Source organism: Micropterus salmoides, unplaced genomic scaffold, assembly GCF_014851395.1.
Source record: "Micropterus salmoides isolate LMB-PRFRI ecotype aquatic unplaced genomic scaffold, ASM1485139v1 Ms_hic_scaffold_877, whole genome shotgun sequence".
In the NCBI taxonomy this organism is placed as follows: domain Eukaryota; kingdom Metazoa; phylum Chordata; class Actinopteri; order Centrarchiformes; family Centrarchidae; genus Micropterus; species Micropterus salmoides.
This window is the reverse complement of record NW_024044656.1, coordinates 1-16,665: the sequence shown is the minus strand read 5'-3', so window position 1 is coordinate 16,665 and position 16,665 is coordinate 1. Positions and strand designations below refer to the sequence as shown.

Below are 16,665 nucleotides of genomic sequence, written 5' to 3'. Positions count from 1 at the left end.
TTACTTCACATGTATAAATGAGTTAAAGATGTGCTTCACTGTAAAAACAAAAGTTTCCTCCTCTTTTTCATTTTGATTTTCATAAGACCAAAGGAGAAGAATGTTCTTAACTTACAGATGAGATAATCTATTATCCTAAATTAAATTTAACTCCCCAAAGATCAGATTTACGAGGTTGGTAATGATGCACCATTTCCTGTTTTTTTTCTTAGGAAGACCTTTGTAATTTGGTATGAATTACAAGGGAAATAAAGATCATTTGGTAGACCTCTCCTTTTCCAGTTTCTAAATAAAGTCTTTTAGTGCCCAGCAGGTTATCTGAGCATGCAAAAATGTGAAATGTGTCAACAAGCAAGCATACAATTCAACATATGGGAAGATTAAAGTTTCTGGTAATAAATGAATAATACTTTACTGAATACTTTCTTACAGAATTTACATGGATTGTTATTGAGCCATTCTTTCAAAGGAATTCCTATTTTCCCTAAAATTAGTATGAAATGACATAGTTCTTTCCCAAAATAAGGATTACTGTGTGGCGTATGCTGCATTGTGATAAACTGCTCATCAAGCAAAGTCATTTGGAAGCAAGTAAAGTGCATTTTATTTATCAGCTTTCTAGGTGTCACAAAGTGCTTTACAACAAAAGACATAAGAAAGACAGAAAATAGAGACAATATAAAACTGAATTTATTCAGCATGACAACATCTAGAAAATATATTATTCAACCAGTATTAATAATACTAACCTTTTTTGAACTGCAGTTTTCAAAACAGAGTAACAAAGTGCTTAATAGAAGTAAAAGGAAGGACTACAAGACGCAGAATACAAATGAAAAGTGTTTTGATCAACACAAAATGTCCCAAATTAATGAAAAGGAATCAAAAACAACAAGGGTACAGATAGAAAATGACTGCAATAAACATGGTGGCTGAGCCAGAGTTTAGGGACCCTGACAGCCGATGCACAATCTTCTTTACTTTTAAGTCTAGATCTGGGGGCAGCTAGTTTTGCTGCAGGATCAGGATAAAATGAAGTAATAATTTCTGGTGACCCATCCTTGCCAGTTGCACATGTCTATAGACTATGACCAGTTTGGGCATGGAGTGAAGACTAAAGAGATAAAATGATTCAGTAATTCTCAAAAATCAAAAGTAAAAATTTTTAAAAAATTATAAAAATAAGCATAATTTCGCATAGTGGAATGTTTCTTTCTGTAGTCCTGTCCTGCGAAGATTTCTTGTAACCTCTCAGTTTAATCTTGAAACCAGCACTGCAATTCCTTTGGTGGTATTTCACTCTATTCAATCCCGGAAGGTCTGATGTGATAATCTGATGTTAAAGTGGTTTGATTGTCGCCAGTTAGCCATCAGTTGTCTCTAATAGCTCAAACATGTACAATGTGTTTTCATATAATGGCGACAAAGTTCTGTTCTGCTGCTGCTGTGATGCCTTTTGTGTCGTCGTCTTCCTCTTTTCTTTATCACTGCGTGGTGCCACACTGATCACTTCATCTAATGGAGCACAAAGCAAAAGGAAGAGAAACTGACGATCATCTGCTTTTATCTCCCTTGGAGCTTAATGTTACAGCATGACACACACATACACACAGTTATTCATTCTGTATACACAGAAATGTAGGCTTCCACACCTCCCCTCCTTCCACTCAAATACTTAACAGCAAACTTTCCAAAAAGTTATTTTTTCCAGTTGGCCAGACACTCGGTGAGCTATGCGATGTTTACCCCATTATCGTCCCTGACCGCTGACACCAAATCAAATGGAAAAGTACACACACATATATTTGTAGCCGGGGGAGATGCTTTCGAGATATGAGATCCACATCAGGTCAGCAGCTTGACGCTTCTAACTGGAAAGGTTTTGTCTCGGTGGCCCTCTCCTCTCCCGGAGGGAATGCATTGTCTGGTCTGGTTTAGAGCAGCAGTTCAGTCTGTAAAGTGCTTTAAAAGGTCCTACTTGCAGTATCTGAAGGGAGTAACCCAGTTTGTCTAGAGTGATGGTGGGGGAGAAAGTGTGTAGATGAAAAAGAGGTAATAAATAGTGGTCATTTTGTGTTCAATCTGCAAATGCACTATAATATCTAGGTTATATAGAAACAAAGGTTTCTTGGCTCAAATCTCTTAAAGACTCATCATGTTTAGTTTTCACATACTCAATCTTTTTATCAAATAATTGACTGTTCGCAAAGCCTGGCCCTCTTGATTACAAGATTATCTCACCTGCTGAGCTTTCATTCTCGCGCCGCGATCAAAATGATCATTTATTTCTGCGTCGATAGAACCTTGAACCTTGGTACAGGTCTTTGATTTTGACGAGTCAGTGTCGCTTATCCTGGCTGAACGGCAATTGTCAATATTTTTAATCTGCTATACCTAATTTGCTAATTAAGATAGCATTAGCTCAACAAAAGGGTTGAAATCGCCATCTCCAGCTGACGTTTAACAGTTTCCAGCTGTTTTACTTTAAAGTAGCAACCCTGTTAAAGTGGTCCAAGCAAAAAGTTAGCATCCTCACCAGTTGATGATATATAGAAAACATTGAAATAAAGAAACAGCATTCTGCTTGTTTTGCAGTGGAGAGCAAACATAGTAGTATTACAAGTATGATAAGGAATATCAGTACATTTCTCTTAAAAAAGAGAAGGCATTAATTTGAGGGATTAGGAATGTGTTTGGGAAACATACAGTAAGGCACTAATGAGTTTGGCTGGGGTTGCTGGAGTATAAGCAAAACGTCTCTGGTATAAGTCCACAAATCCAACAAGAGCAGGACAGAGCTGCTAACGTTAGCCTAAACACTAATAGCATCAGGACCGGTTTCCACTCTGTGCGAAGTTACTAAACAGTGGATTTGCTAGTTGTGAATGGGTCTTTTCTATTGTAACCTGTAACCCCACATAATAATGTAGTTGCTTGTTTGCCTTAAAAGTAATGCTCATAGACAGGTACTGTATACTGTTAAATTTATTGCTCAAGTATTGCTGTTACTACAGCTCCATGCACACCACTTCATCATGTGCAAAAATCCCAACATTGACATGCCTGCTGTACCTAGTTAATGTTGCTAATTGGACAATTGCTGAATTGGGGCAGGGGTTAAGTCAATGGTGATTTGTTAATGTATTCATTTGTCACTGTTTGTCAGGAATATGTGCTCCCCTGCAGCACGCTCAGATTTCAGCTGCTGAAGGACAATTGGGTTACTAATTTCAAGCAGCCTCTGCTAATTAATTATCATACCATACTGTCATGAAGTGAAACCAATGGCTGCCTGGCATGCTTTGGAGCATGATCAGCAGTGATACTGAGCGTACACTAGTGTGAAATATCTGACTGAAAGATACAACAATACAGGTGATGTTGGCGAAAACTAGGTTAGGTTGCAGTGGGCAGATTTTACGGTTGCAGCGTATGCATGCATTCTTGTGCACTATGTGTGTGCTTTTGTAAATGCATTCATGTAATTTGCCTGTGTGACGTGCATGTCTGATTGACTAGCAAAGGTGTTCAGGTGAAGCGATACCTCTCCACGTTTGAGTGCTGCACAGGGTCCTGAAATATGATAGAAATAATTACGGCATTCAGTGGTGCATGTAGAAAATGCAGATAACACCAGCTCTCTGAGAGAACTCCTGCACAATTACAGCCTGAAGAGAATGTGACACTTCTTCAGTGCACCACTTTAATGTAAGTAACTACTTCTGGCTCTTCACTTCTTTTACCTTGATACTCATATTTCATTTACATAAAAAGAACATATTATAAATTCCATGGTGAAACATCTGAAAATTGAAGTCTTGTGCAGCCAGTATCAAGACATTTTCACATTTTACTTTCACCGTAATGTGTTACTTTCAGTATTTCCATAACCTAATTACTTCTACAACCTTTATAAGTCTGTAATTACACAAAATTTTGCACTGACACAGTTTGCATCCTCTTTGTAGATAGATGGCATCGTATTAATTTGTAGTAATTAGTACAATTAAGCCATTGCCACTGGGCTTTTAGCTGATGTTCTTTTCCAGCAACTGATAGAGCTTAAATTCTCAAAAGTCCTCAGTACTTTGAAAATGTTTGTATGCTTTGGGAATTTGCTCTTTGTGTGAGTGTGAATTTAAACCAAATCAGCTGTTGTAAAAGAACATCAGCTAAAAGCCCAGTGGCAGTGGCTTAATTGTACTAATTACTAAATATGCTTTCTTGCTGAGAGTTAGATGAGAAGATCAATACCACCTGTCTGAAAATATGAAGTTACAGCCGAGAGATAGTTATCTTAGCTTAGCAGACTGAAACAGCTAGGCGGACTTGGGAAAAGGTCGAAAAACAATCCATCTACCTGCACTTCTAAATATTACTAAGGAATTCATATCACTTTTTGTAAGGGGGTATTTGTGGGACTATTTCTTGCCTGGGAGCTGTGACGTGCTGGAGTCTTGTCATTACTGGGAAATTGCCAGGCAACTAGCAGAGACTCCAGTAAGTCACTGCACCCTGCCAAGAAATAGTCTGGCACCTAAGCCCCTGTTTTGTATTTGTATTTTTTTGAATAAACAAGGTATCAAATGTTAATGAGGTTTGGAGGTGCTAATAGATGAATTTTGTTATCTCTGGCTAGAGCCATGCTAGCTGTTACCATTCTTTATGCTAAGCTAAGCGTCACCTGGCTGTAGCTTCATATTTGTGTACAGAAATGACAGCAAATAAGTGTATTTAGTATATTTACCATTTCTTTAAATGTGCCCTAAAAGAATCTAGACCTTTGAGCCGCACATGTCCTCTTGTTCTCATTTGTGTAGTGAACAACAGTGTGGATTTGTGCATTTTATATTGAATAAATTTGGAGCTACCCTAAATTCCTTTCTCCTCCCCAGAGAAGAAGGGGAGGGGTCAAAGTTGCTTTCTCTAAGTGCTATCCCGACCATAAAACTGGCACCTTTTTGATTCCGAAGCTGATAACGCGGGGCCTGACTGTTAAACTGACAAAGGGATACGAACCAGCCATTGGCATCTCCCTGAACAGCCTATCAAAACTGGCCCCCACACACGTTTCCGTGGCAACTGACCTTATTCTTTGTTTTATTACCACATCAAAGGGATACTCCTTGTCTCACCTAGGTGTGACATGGTCCAGACACTGAACTGGACTGCAATCTCCAAAGACTCAAAGTTTAATTAAATCTTTAGTTACCTGATTACGTTTGCCTCTATCTGAGTAGTTATGTTAACTGTTGTTGCTATCTGTTGTTTATTAGTGCTGAAAAGAAGTTACTTGTGCAGTGTTTTTATTTTCAGCAAGACACTCCTTCATCTAATGTAATCCAAGCTTTCCTCATGTAACCTGAGCTCCCCCAAGTGGACGAAATGAGTATTACATGCCCTCATCGGAAATGCCGTTAAATGTATAAATATCCTGACCAATAATGTGACAATTGTTTCCTGTTACCAAATGCTTAGAACAGTACAACCGTTCAACCATTGAGGTTCGATTGTGGAAAATGTTTGATTATAATACGTGCAAATAGATTTCTTTTCTTTAGACATTAAGTTTGGAAAGGCAGTCCCTTGGGAAACCTGAGACGCCCCCTGGGGAACCACGCCCCAGGCAACAAAAGAGCGACACGCGACCTCGCTTCGCTCTCTTCTCTTCTTCGCTGTTGGCTCTTCCACTCTGCTCGACCCTCTGGACGCTTCGGCACGAGCAGCGTGCCTCGCCAGGCAACGCCCAGACTCGGCCAGCGAAACAAACAGGCCCTTGTTCGCCTGAAGCTACACACCTGAAGTGCAGCGACATCGATCTGCCTTCAGTTTGTTTTATTTTCTTTATTTCTTTTGTTTGTTAAAGTTATCAGTTCGTTAAGTTACACTGGACTAATTCAGGAACGACCAAGTTCCATTTTAAGCCTTTTTCGTCGAGCCAACTTCACCGAGGTCAGACCAAGCCACGTGGTCTCGCCAGCTACAACGAAGGAAACCTGCAAACAGCAGAATTGCCAGACGGAGGAGGCGTTTTCAATCAGACACGGAGAACCCCGAAGAATCCTTGCAAAAAGCCAGGATCGGCAGCTAGCGTGGGACCCGTGCAACAGGCCAAAAGCAGGCTGTCGACAAGCAGTAAGACCTAACACACGTCCTGTGATCAGATGTCCATTTTAACTCCTAAATTATAGCATTAGTTTACTTTAATTAGCTCTTCTATGCCGTATGAGTCAAATGCTTCCCACAATCGAACCTCCAGGCTCATTGTTCAGCAAATGTTTATGTTCCCTGTATCCAACCATCTTTTTATCACCTTAGTTAGAGAATAAATTCACTGTAATATAATCAAGAGCTGTGTGTGTTGCCTATTTATAGTTCCTGCCAAGAGAATTGACCCTTTAGATATGAGACTGACTGACTGATTTAAGCGATTATTAACTAACTGATCACTAGTAATAATTGTATAATTATTCAAAACTACCTAGAGGTCCGGAGACTCTAGGATTATAACAACTCCGGTGGTGCCCTTAACGAGGAAATTTTGAGTTTATGAATTTTAATTCATAATTGGGTATCAATTCTCATAAATTTATTAAAATGCATAACTAATAAATTTAGGTCTACTACATTTGTCACCTCACATCAGCCAATTATCTCCAAGACTTACAGAATTATTTTGATATAAATGCTTAGATATTTAACAAAATGAATACAAGGCCAATCTGACAAACTGTCAGCATAGGCCTTTTATAAGTAAAAAGTTGAAACAAGAGAAAGAGAGCAAAGTAAGAACCCAATGAATTAGTCAGTAAGTCTGTTGCTCACCCAATATGTTTCATTACTGCAAGCCAGCCACAGTGTGTGACAGCTTATTTAGCCTCAAAGCTGCTGGGAGTTTGCAGGAGTTTCCTTCCAAAGGGGAGTAATGAGAATTACAGAGACAGATGGTGTGTATGTGGTGGCCGATGTTTCTACCAGCATATTCAACCACCTGGGAGCCAGAAAGAGTGCCATAAACTTTGGATCCCGGGGTAACGATTTTCCTGAGCATCACATTATTGCATTGAGCCAAGGAACAAGCGTGGGATCCTCGTAAAGCAAAGACATTGAAGTAGATGATTCAAGTCATCAAAATGTAGACCACACGGATAATGTACACGGAGTTCAAACATTTTTGGAGTTATTAATGTTTAATCAGAACCAGCTGTCTAGAGTATTTAACATCTTAGCTCTTTTCTCTGTTTGTTTTTATCTTTTTCCTTCTCTCTTTGAATTCAAGATAATTTTGTCACTTCAAATTTGATAATACATGAATTTTTAATGTATTTTAATGCTGACTTGATATTCATGTGTAGAGGAACTCAAACTAGTTACTTTGTTTAACTGGTCATCACCATTATCTAATATGTTTTAATCAGTCGATTACATGTACTGTTGTACCTCAGAGCCCTTTAACTATTTGTAAATGTAGTAAATGGTGGCTGTTAGTATAGTAGTAATTTCACTTTGATCATTTGTGACTATTTGATACTTTTTTGTTTAATTAATCTGGTAAGCAAATGCAATAAAACATTAGAAATGTGTATAAATTAATTATTGACACTTGAAATGAGAAATTAGACTTTCAGTTACATTATATATTAAAATGTCTGAAAAGCGGATTAGGTGGGTTTAAAAGGGACGTTTACTGTACCTGAAACAAACATTTTGAAAAGTCTTGCCTATGATGGTTACTTTTTGGTTTGAAAATCTCTGTAATGACAAACTATATAGGCTTAGAGCCAGCCCCCCATGAAAATAAGGAAATAAATTCACGTTTGTATTTTGTGTTGCATGTGTTTTATGTTGCTTTTCACATACAGTATGAATATCTGTCCTAATGACAAAAAAAAGTAGAAAAAAGAGAAAGTAAATTACTGTCTCAAACCAGAAATCATATAAACTGTAAAGATCTCCCTTTGGACACGGTAGTACAGGGAAGCAGCAATGAAATTATCAGCACTGTGTCACCTGGTCTTTTCCGGCCCCCGGGGGTGGGCCCTTAATCCTAGCTGCACGTCAGCCTTCAGAATAATAAGTTACACCCACACACAGCCTTTGTTCTTGTCCTTTGTCTGGGTCCACAGCCGAAGGAGGAAGACGGAAAGGCATTATGGAATGACGGAGCTCTGCACTGGTGCGACTTCACCAGTCAGAGAGTTTCTGCACGCTAAATGATGCGTCATTACAGCGATTCCATAATGCCGTTCTAATTGGGCCAAGGCAGCACGGCAGCAGCATTTCATATCAATCATTTCTTTTTCTGGCACTATCCTTTCTGCCTACCTCTACTGGCTTTCCTTTCAGTCTCCTCTGCACCTGTCTATCGCCCTCTGAGTTTTAATTTTTCCACCTCTCTGTCTCCTGTCCTCATATCTTCTCGGCCTCCTCCACTTTCTCAGTCTTTCTGCTTTCATGAATGAGGAAGAGATACACAAGAGGCAGATACAAGGAAGAACAATGAACATGTTTCTACAAGCCATTGTGCTTGTAATGACAGTATCTGTACTGGTAGCCCCCTGGTGATGTTGGGAAAGGGTTTGGATGTGCACAAATGACAAGTACAAAGCTTTATTCATACTGGCTACCCACACGGTGTGATGCATACACACACAGAAGTGAGTCGAGGGCTAGAAAGCAGTGCTGGGTTACACAAAAGCCTCTGAGTCAAGCTTTTTTCCACCGCGTGTTAGTGAAGAGAAAAGCATCTCTGATATTGTGATCAACCATAAAAAAACATCATGGAATTTAATTGAAAATACGATTCATTACTAAATAATGTGATTTAATATGAATTGGGGTCAGGAATCCAACCAATTAGACTATTGTACAGAGGAATGTTTTTTGGAGGCAAATGAATTGCATTCATTTGCATTGAAAAACTGCCTTAAGATGAAAAATGAAAGTGAAATGGAGGTGGATGACTACATATTTAAAATTATGAATAAAATGTGATGTTGTTAGGTCAAGTCAACTCAAGTCAACACGGAGACAGCATTTAAGAGGGCAAAGACAATTTAAAAGTCTACCCCAGTTCAGGTCTGCAGTCTGCCACGGAGCTAACAAGCAGACAACCATTTACTCGGAATTACACCTGCGGGCAATTTATGGGGGTACTCCAGCGACTGAGCATTGCACTTCCACAAAGTTAGAGAACTCAAAAGAGAGAGGTTTAAAAAGAATAGTTAAAACTGAAGCAACTGATAACCTGACTTTCAGATCTCAGTATGGATCAAGCTCACTGACTACTATATTTTCCTTAAAGCAACTAAAAGCATCTTTCATTAGACCATCCCTACAGAGACAACCCCCCCGCCACCAGGTTCTGGATTCAGGAAGCCCAGACATCTTCTTTTCTGTGAGGAGACAAAGCTTTAATTAACTGATAGGCCAACAAAAGGGTCATAATAAGTCCAAAATCAGTTTTTAACAGTTTTAACTCAAACAAGATGTGCTTCTTTTTTTTTTTCTTTTCTTTTTTTTTTTACACAGAACCAGGAATATTTTATTAAACAAGATGATGGCTCATTTTGCTTTGTAATATTAATACTTCTATTGGAATAAATTGCCACTGTCTTTCTCTCTGTCCCTCCTCTCCAGCCACATTCCCTATTCCCCCAAGAACTTTCACTGCCATTTTCCATCCATCCACCAGGTACCTTCAAACTAATGCTGCGTTACAGGCGACTCAGAACTCGGAAATGTATGAACTCCAACTAGAAAAAGCACTATGGAATTTCCTACTTGTGAACTCAGAGAAAAAATATGTACCCGACTTCACGAGTAGCAGCTGAATGATGTCACACACCAACGGAATCTCCCATGGAAGCACACATTGTAAATGGTAAACCGTAAACTAAAAGGCAACATAAAGTATATTTCCATGTATTTAAATTAAAATAATACATACTGTCATATAGGAAAACCTGTTCTGCATGTATATTGATGCAGAAATATGCTGCCAATGTTTTTATGTAACAGATTACACTAAAGAATTTCTGAAAGTCATCTTCTCTGCACAAAAGTTATTCAAAAGTAAAATGTTAAAAATGCCAAAACATTTGAAAACATTAGGAAGTATAGCGTACATTTAGTGACTTTTGAGGATTAGCCTGCCAACTTATGTAGCTAGACGGGTACACAGTTAACTAGTGACGTATAGGCTATTTATGTCACTTGTTTTCTATAAAAGGCCATCATTTTAATTAACACCAAGGTCACTGCTGAGGGTTCAACTGTGTGCACACTTGACAAAGAGTTTGTCACAGTCAGCCATGTTTTTCGTTCATGTTCAGCGTCATGCACCTGAAACACTTTTGAGGTCGCAAGTCGGATTTTTCCACTTGGAAATTTCAGTTCCAAGCAGTCTGGGAAGCAGCATGATCATCCTTTCCCCATCACCTGACTTTCCAACACATTTAAACACCTGGGGCGAGTTCAATCTCAAAACGTTCAATCTCAAAACGTTTTGCACCGTTTTGCACCTGTTTGCAACGTTTTTGGATTGAACGACGTTTCCTTGCAATGTTGTGCACACCATTTCAGAATTGAACGTGCCCCTGGCCTTTCCCACCCACCTCCTCACCTGCATCTCATTCCATCATCGGCCTCTCAGTACATACATGGTACACTTCCTTTGTCCTCTGTCAGTTTGTCCTTGTTACTATGTTGCTGTCTTACCTTGTGTTTTTGCTTTGTAGCATCAGCCCCCTCATCCTTTCTGCCTGTTACCAGTCTGCCTACCTGAACTTGCCTGTAAGCTATTTTGGTCATTAAACCACTGATCTCATCCCGCGGTCTCCACTGTCTGTCTTTAAGTCCTTCCCCTGTTGCCACTCTCCTGCACCCTTGTGACAGCAAGCAAATACTCAACACATAATTCATTTCTCAAAAACATTTTGAGACAAACAACAAAAAGATTTTATATGATAATATAGCTGTCCTCCTGCTATCTTAATGACCACAGTGGAAATAAGTCCTTGACTTTATTGTTTCACAGTGGTCGTTTTGTAGTGGTATGTGATTTAATATCCTCCTTCTCAAATAATACTAATAAATTATTCTCTAATGTCAAACTATTAAATAAACTACTACCAAGAGATATACCAAGTCAACAAGTAGGCCTATTGTAGTGTAGTGTAAGCCTCAGAGGTCTCACACCAACCAAGATAATAAACAATAAATGAAACCATCGCACTAAAAGAAGAAAAAATACAATTTTTAACAGGCAGGGCCTTGTCTGAATCAGTTTGTAGTCCTCTTATATCTCTGAGAGTATCTTGAAAACAACACAGATGCTCAGTGTTATTTTTAGGCAGACACGGTGGCCTTGCCCCGCATGTGCCTCCCTCAGAGCTCACAGTAATTAAACTGCATTTTCCGTTGGTGCAGTTTTCTGTAAGTACACACTAGCCTTTTGTTTGTCTGCTCAACCAGGGCACAAGCCTTGTTATAACTGCTTATGTTAATTACCCAGTTCTCCTTCTGTTAAAGTATTAAAAAGAAATAATTTTGAAGGTGTTCAATCATGAGAAAAAAACAACAAGGTAAAGTAACTGACTTCTGTGACTGATAAGCTCACTGCGGTCTTTTGTCATTGATGGCTTCATTTCAAACATACAGTGATGACGCATGCTGAGACATGATGTGACAGGAATGCCATGTTGGTTTGAGGAGCTCAGGCTAACCGAGTGCCACAAACTCATGTAAGAACAATAAACAGCAGCAACCAGGCTCTAGCGTAGCTATTTAGCAACAAAGGGAACAAACATCATCCTTTTTCTTTCTTTTAAAGTTCATCATCAGAGCAACTTCAGGCTGAAAGGCAGTGTTTCAGTGCCCTCTCCGGTTGAAAGTTTCAAGTCTTTCAGGATCAAGTCTGGGTATGATCAGAAACAGGGATTTCACAGTGTAGTGGGGTACACCTGTACATCACAGAATCAAGTTGAGAAGTTAAACTACTGGACGTCGGCAAAAACAAGATCATCAGGGGTGTAAAGCTACTCTTTAAATCTGAAACGGTTCATCCTCACTTAACAACTTTTTGGGGGGCACTGGGGACTTTCATGGTCGGCGTCTCATCCCTTGAGCTCCTAATTTCCTGTTCACAGCTTGCATAGTGACACTTGGTGCTACAGCTGCTCAAACCTTTTAGACTGTAGAGTTGAAGCATGATCATTCTTAAAGTAGATGAGTAAAAGATTAATAAATAAAAAATTGAAATTCTCTAACTTAAACTTGCAGTGCAGAACTTTTGTTTCCCCTGGCAGTGAGAGTACTTACACAGTACTTACACTGTCAACGTGTGCTCATGACTTATGCCTACAGATGAGCTTGCCCCAGGCTCGAGTTCAGCAGAAAGAATTACAAAAATACAGAGAAATATCCTCAGTGCCACAACATTATTTAGGTAGAGTAAATGTTATAGCTACATAGCCTACTCCAAATATTTAACAAACACCGACTTGTCCAAGATGCGACATCCATGTCTGTCCTCAGTCCCTTCTCTTCTCTCTTCTCTCAGCACTCACAATTCACAATTCAAATTAACTTCATTGGCATGAATGTGTAACAACAATATTGCCAAAGCATCATACAAACTACATAAGAAAATTCAACCCCATACATATACAACCCACACAGCACTCTCCAACAAGGAAAAATTGGAAGACAACACTTGATTTTTTTTGTCTGTAATAATTTTTTTATCTGGAGCGTCTTTCTACCATAGGTCTGTCATAGTCTTGGTTGCTGTAGCCTACTCTGTTGCTACAGTTGTTCCAGAGCTATGTAGAGAGAGAGAGTTGCGTTATCTCCATTCATTTTCAATTCAAGTGGCACTGATAGGCTTAATCAGCAATGTGTGAACCCCTTTGGCAAGGACTTGAATGTGACGGATGTTCATTTAATGGTAAAAAGGCCTGCACTACAGCTAAGTAAAGCTAAGTAAAGCACGTGTCCTCTGTTTGTCAAATTTATTTCATATAGACAACATAATTGCACAGCTTCTTGTGCACACTAAGATATATTAATTTGTTATCTTTTGGAACTTCAAGAGATCTGTATTTTTCATAATGAAATGTATGAAATTAATTGTCCTTATGTACCTTTATATATAGCTTTGGCAATATTGTTGTTATACATTCATGCCAATAAAGCAAATTTGAATTTGAATTTGAGATCTGTATATTACTTAGGATCTGAAGAATAATGTCTAGCATTTACATTCAAATGTTTTTGAATGTATATTAATGATATATATATGATGATATACAAGTCTGGCGTGAACAGTTTTGTATGTAATTCAAGGAGAACCAGTAAAGTTAAATCCTTTACTTTCCCCCCATAAAAGAAAATATAACGGGGAAAGTGAAAATTCAGTGGCTCTCTCTACTCTTCTCAGCAGTAAGGTGCAGGGTGTCTGCTAAGGGTATAATTACAGAGATAGAATACAAGGGTGTAATTACCTCTAGAGAAAGTTCACTGCAACTGAGCCCCACAAAAGTGTGTGTATATGTTGCAGAATTAAGGGTTGTGACAGAGGGGCTGTAACCTGTGTGCATCAGTATAGATGCATAGCTGGGTGGCCTATTTACATATTGTACACTAATGGATGTTTGATTAGATGAAGTGGATGAGCCTGACCTATTCTCTTTTTGTATGAGAGCTGTGATGAGGCCACGGCCATACTGTGGAGAGGCTGTGACACATGAATACATGAATACAGACCAGTCTTGGGCAGTATTTATTTTTCAAACCTTCATACCTATCTAATACCTATCTGATGGAAGTCACTGTAGTATGTGTGCCATTGTCTAGCTTACAGTGAGTGTTTAATATGCAATTAGTCTACTAAGACATGTCTAGCTGAGTTTAAATATGTATGGCCCATAGAATAATCAGTGGTGGATGAAGTATTCAGATCCTTTACTTAAAGTACTAATTCCTCCCTGTAAAAATACTCTGTTACAATTAAAATCAATGCACTTAAAATGTTACTTTTGGAAAACAAGGTCAGTATAATCAGTATATACATACAATATAATGTAGTTAACGTATTAAAAAGTAAAATATCTCATTGTAGAGTGAAAAATGTGCCCTGTGACTGTTATGCTAATAAATATTATATCATTATATTCATTATTATTACTCATGCATTAATGTAAAAGCACGATTTTTTATAGTTGGTTGAGGTTGAACTATTTTTTATCAGACTGCAATTTATGACTTTTTTTTGTTATGGAATAATCTGCCGATTATGTTCTCCATTAATGGAAAGTTTTGATGATATTGAGAAATAATGTCACAATTGCCCAGAACCCAGAGTGACACCTTCACGATGCTTGTTTTGTCTGTCCAAACCTCAGAATGATTAAAAGTACATTAAAATAATCAAAAGGAAAAGAAGCAAATCTTCACATTCATGAAGCTGGAACCATGAACTGTTTTTACATGAAAAATTATTTCAATGATCAAAATAGTTGCCAATTAAATTTCAATAAACTATTGTACTAGCCTGACAATATTGGAGCCCCCCCATGCCCAACCCTAAAAAGTCCACCTCAGGGGTTGGGGTCATCACTCTTCAATCCACAGGAATTGTTTTAAACGTTCAGCAGCCAATATCACAATTTTAGCATGTATAGATGAATAACCAAATCAGTAATTATGGTCAATATTAAATTAAGTGTGATCAGCATACTTGTCAACCTCCACATCAAAAACGTGTGAGACTGTTTTCTTGCATTATGGGGTAGATTTTATGAAATGCAAGAGTATTTGTTTAGTTTCAATGGTGGAGGGGACAGAAATGAAGAGGAGGGTCTGGGAGAATTTCCTGCATTCTGGTAAAAATTTCTGCACCACCTTTCTACCTTTTCTGCCTCAGTCAATTTATGTAAAGGGAAACACAAAATTCAGTCGGCAGGTGACAGTTCAAAATACCAAAAATTAATAGAATATAATGCAGTAAGGTTTTCAGGTATTTTGTAGATATTTCTTTTAAATGTTGTTTCGGGATTTCACCTCATTTTCACCTCAAATAAGGTAATTTTAGTTTAAGTTATAAATTCCTGTACTTTAATAGCCGCTGTGTTTCAGCAGGTTTTCTGCTCATGTTCATAACTTTCTGCACATTCAGAATCTCTCCACATATCTTAGTTCTCTGACTCATGTTCAGAAAAAATAATTCGTAATTTAACGAGACTGACGTCATTATTTAATTTTGATTCAGAGTATTTTTCAATTCTACCTGTCCTATATCTCCTATATTATCCCCTTTAGACTGACACAGTGCACAGACTGCATGTTGCATGTGAAACCGAAACCAACTGGAAAACACTCACCACAAATCCACACACATGTTAACTTCAGCAGCTCCAGTAAAGTGCAGCTCATAATCCCAAACAGAGCAAGGCTGCGCCTCAGGTTTTTAGATGTTTATATTGCAAAACTCTACACAACACACTTGTTACAATTGTCTGTACTCACAGCGCGAGGTGCACTTAATTATTATCATGGGCGTACGCCGGTGTCGCAGCAGCTGGGCAGAGTTGGTTTGCGCCGACTCTGCGTTGCCCCCTGACATTATGTATCCTAGGCAACCGCCTATGTCGCCTTTGCCATGGGCCAGAACCTGCATCATATTTTATAAACTCTTCACATGTTTTGGGGGTAAAATCTTACTTTGTAAAGTAACTAGTAGGTAATTGAAGCTGTCAGATAAATACACTCACCTAAAGGATTATTAGGAACACATACTAATACTGTGTTTGACCCCCTTTCGCCTTCAGAACTGCCTTAATTCTACATGGCATTGATTCAACAAGGTGCTGAAAGCATTTGTTAGAAATGTTGGCCCATATTGATAGGATAGCATCTTGCAGTTGATGGAGATTTGTGGGATGCACATCCAGGGCACGAAGCTCCCGTTCCACCACATCCCAAAGATGCTCTATTGGGTTGAGATCTGGTGATTGTGGGGGCCATTTTAGTACAGTGAACTCATTGTCATGTTCAAGAAACCAATTTGAAATGATTCGAGCTTTGTGACATGGTGCATTATCCTGCTGGAAGTAGCCATCAGAGGACGGGTACATGGTGGCCATAAAGGGATGGACATGGTCAGAAGCAATGCTCAGGTAGGCCGTGGCATTTAAACGATGCCCAATTGGCACTAAGGGCCTAAAGTGTGCCAAGAAAACCTCCCCCACACCATCACACCACCACCACCAGCCTGCACAGTGCTAACAAGGCATGATGGATCCATGTTCTCATTCTGTTTACGCCAAATTCTGACTCTACCTTCTGAATGTCTCAACAGAAATCGAGACTCATCAGACCAGGCAACATTTTTCCAGTCTTCAACTGTCCAATTTTGGTGAGCTCTTGCACATTGTAGCCTCTTTTTCCTATTTGTAGTGGAGATGAGTGGTACCCGATGGGGTCTTCTGCTGTTGTAGCCCATCTGCCTCAAGGTTGTGCGTGTTGTGGCTTCACAAATGCTTTGCTGCATACCTCGGTTGTAACGAGTGGTTATTTCAGTCAAAGTTGCTCTTCTATCAGCTTGAATCAGTCGGCCCATTCTCCTCTGACCTCTAGCATCAACAAGGCATTTTCGCCCACAGG

The 16,665-nt window shown here is 38.9% G+C and overlaps 1 long non-coding RNA gene across 1 annotated transcript; it reads right to left on the bottom strand.

Annotated features, from left to right (window-relative positions):
* Nucleotides 1–669: 669 nt before the first annotated feature.
* Nucleotides 670–2,038, bottom strand: LOC119894718. The gene is made up of 2 exons (XR_005442970.1): nt 1,798–2,038; nt 670–1,515 (listed from the first exon to the last, which is right to left on the bottom strand). It is a non-coding gene; the product is annotated as an uncharacterized LOC119894718 (long non-coding RNA).
* Nucleotides 2,039–16,665: the final 14,627 nt, after the last annotated feature.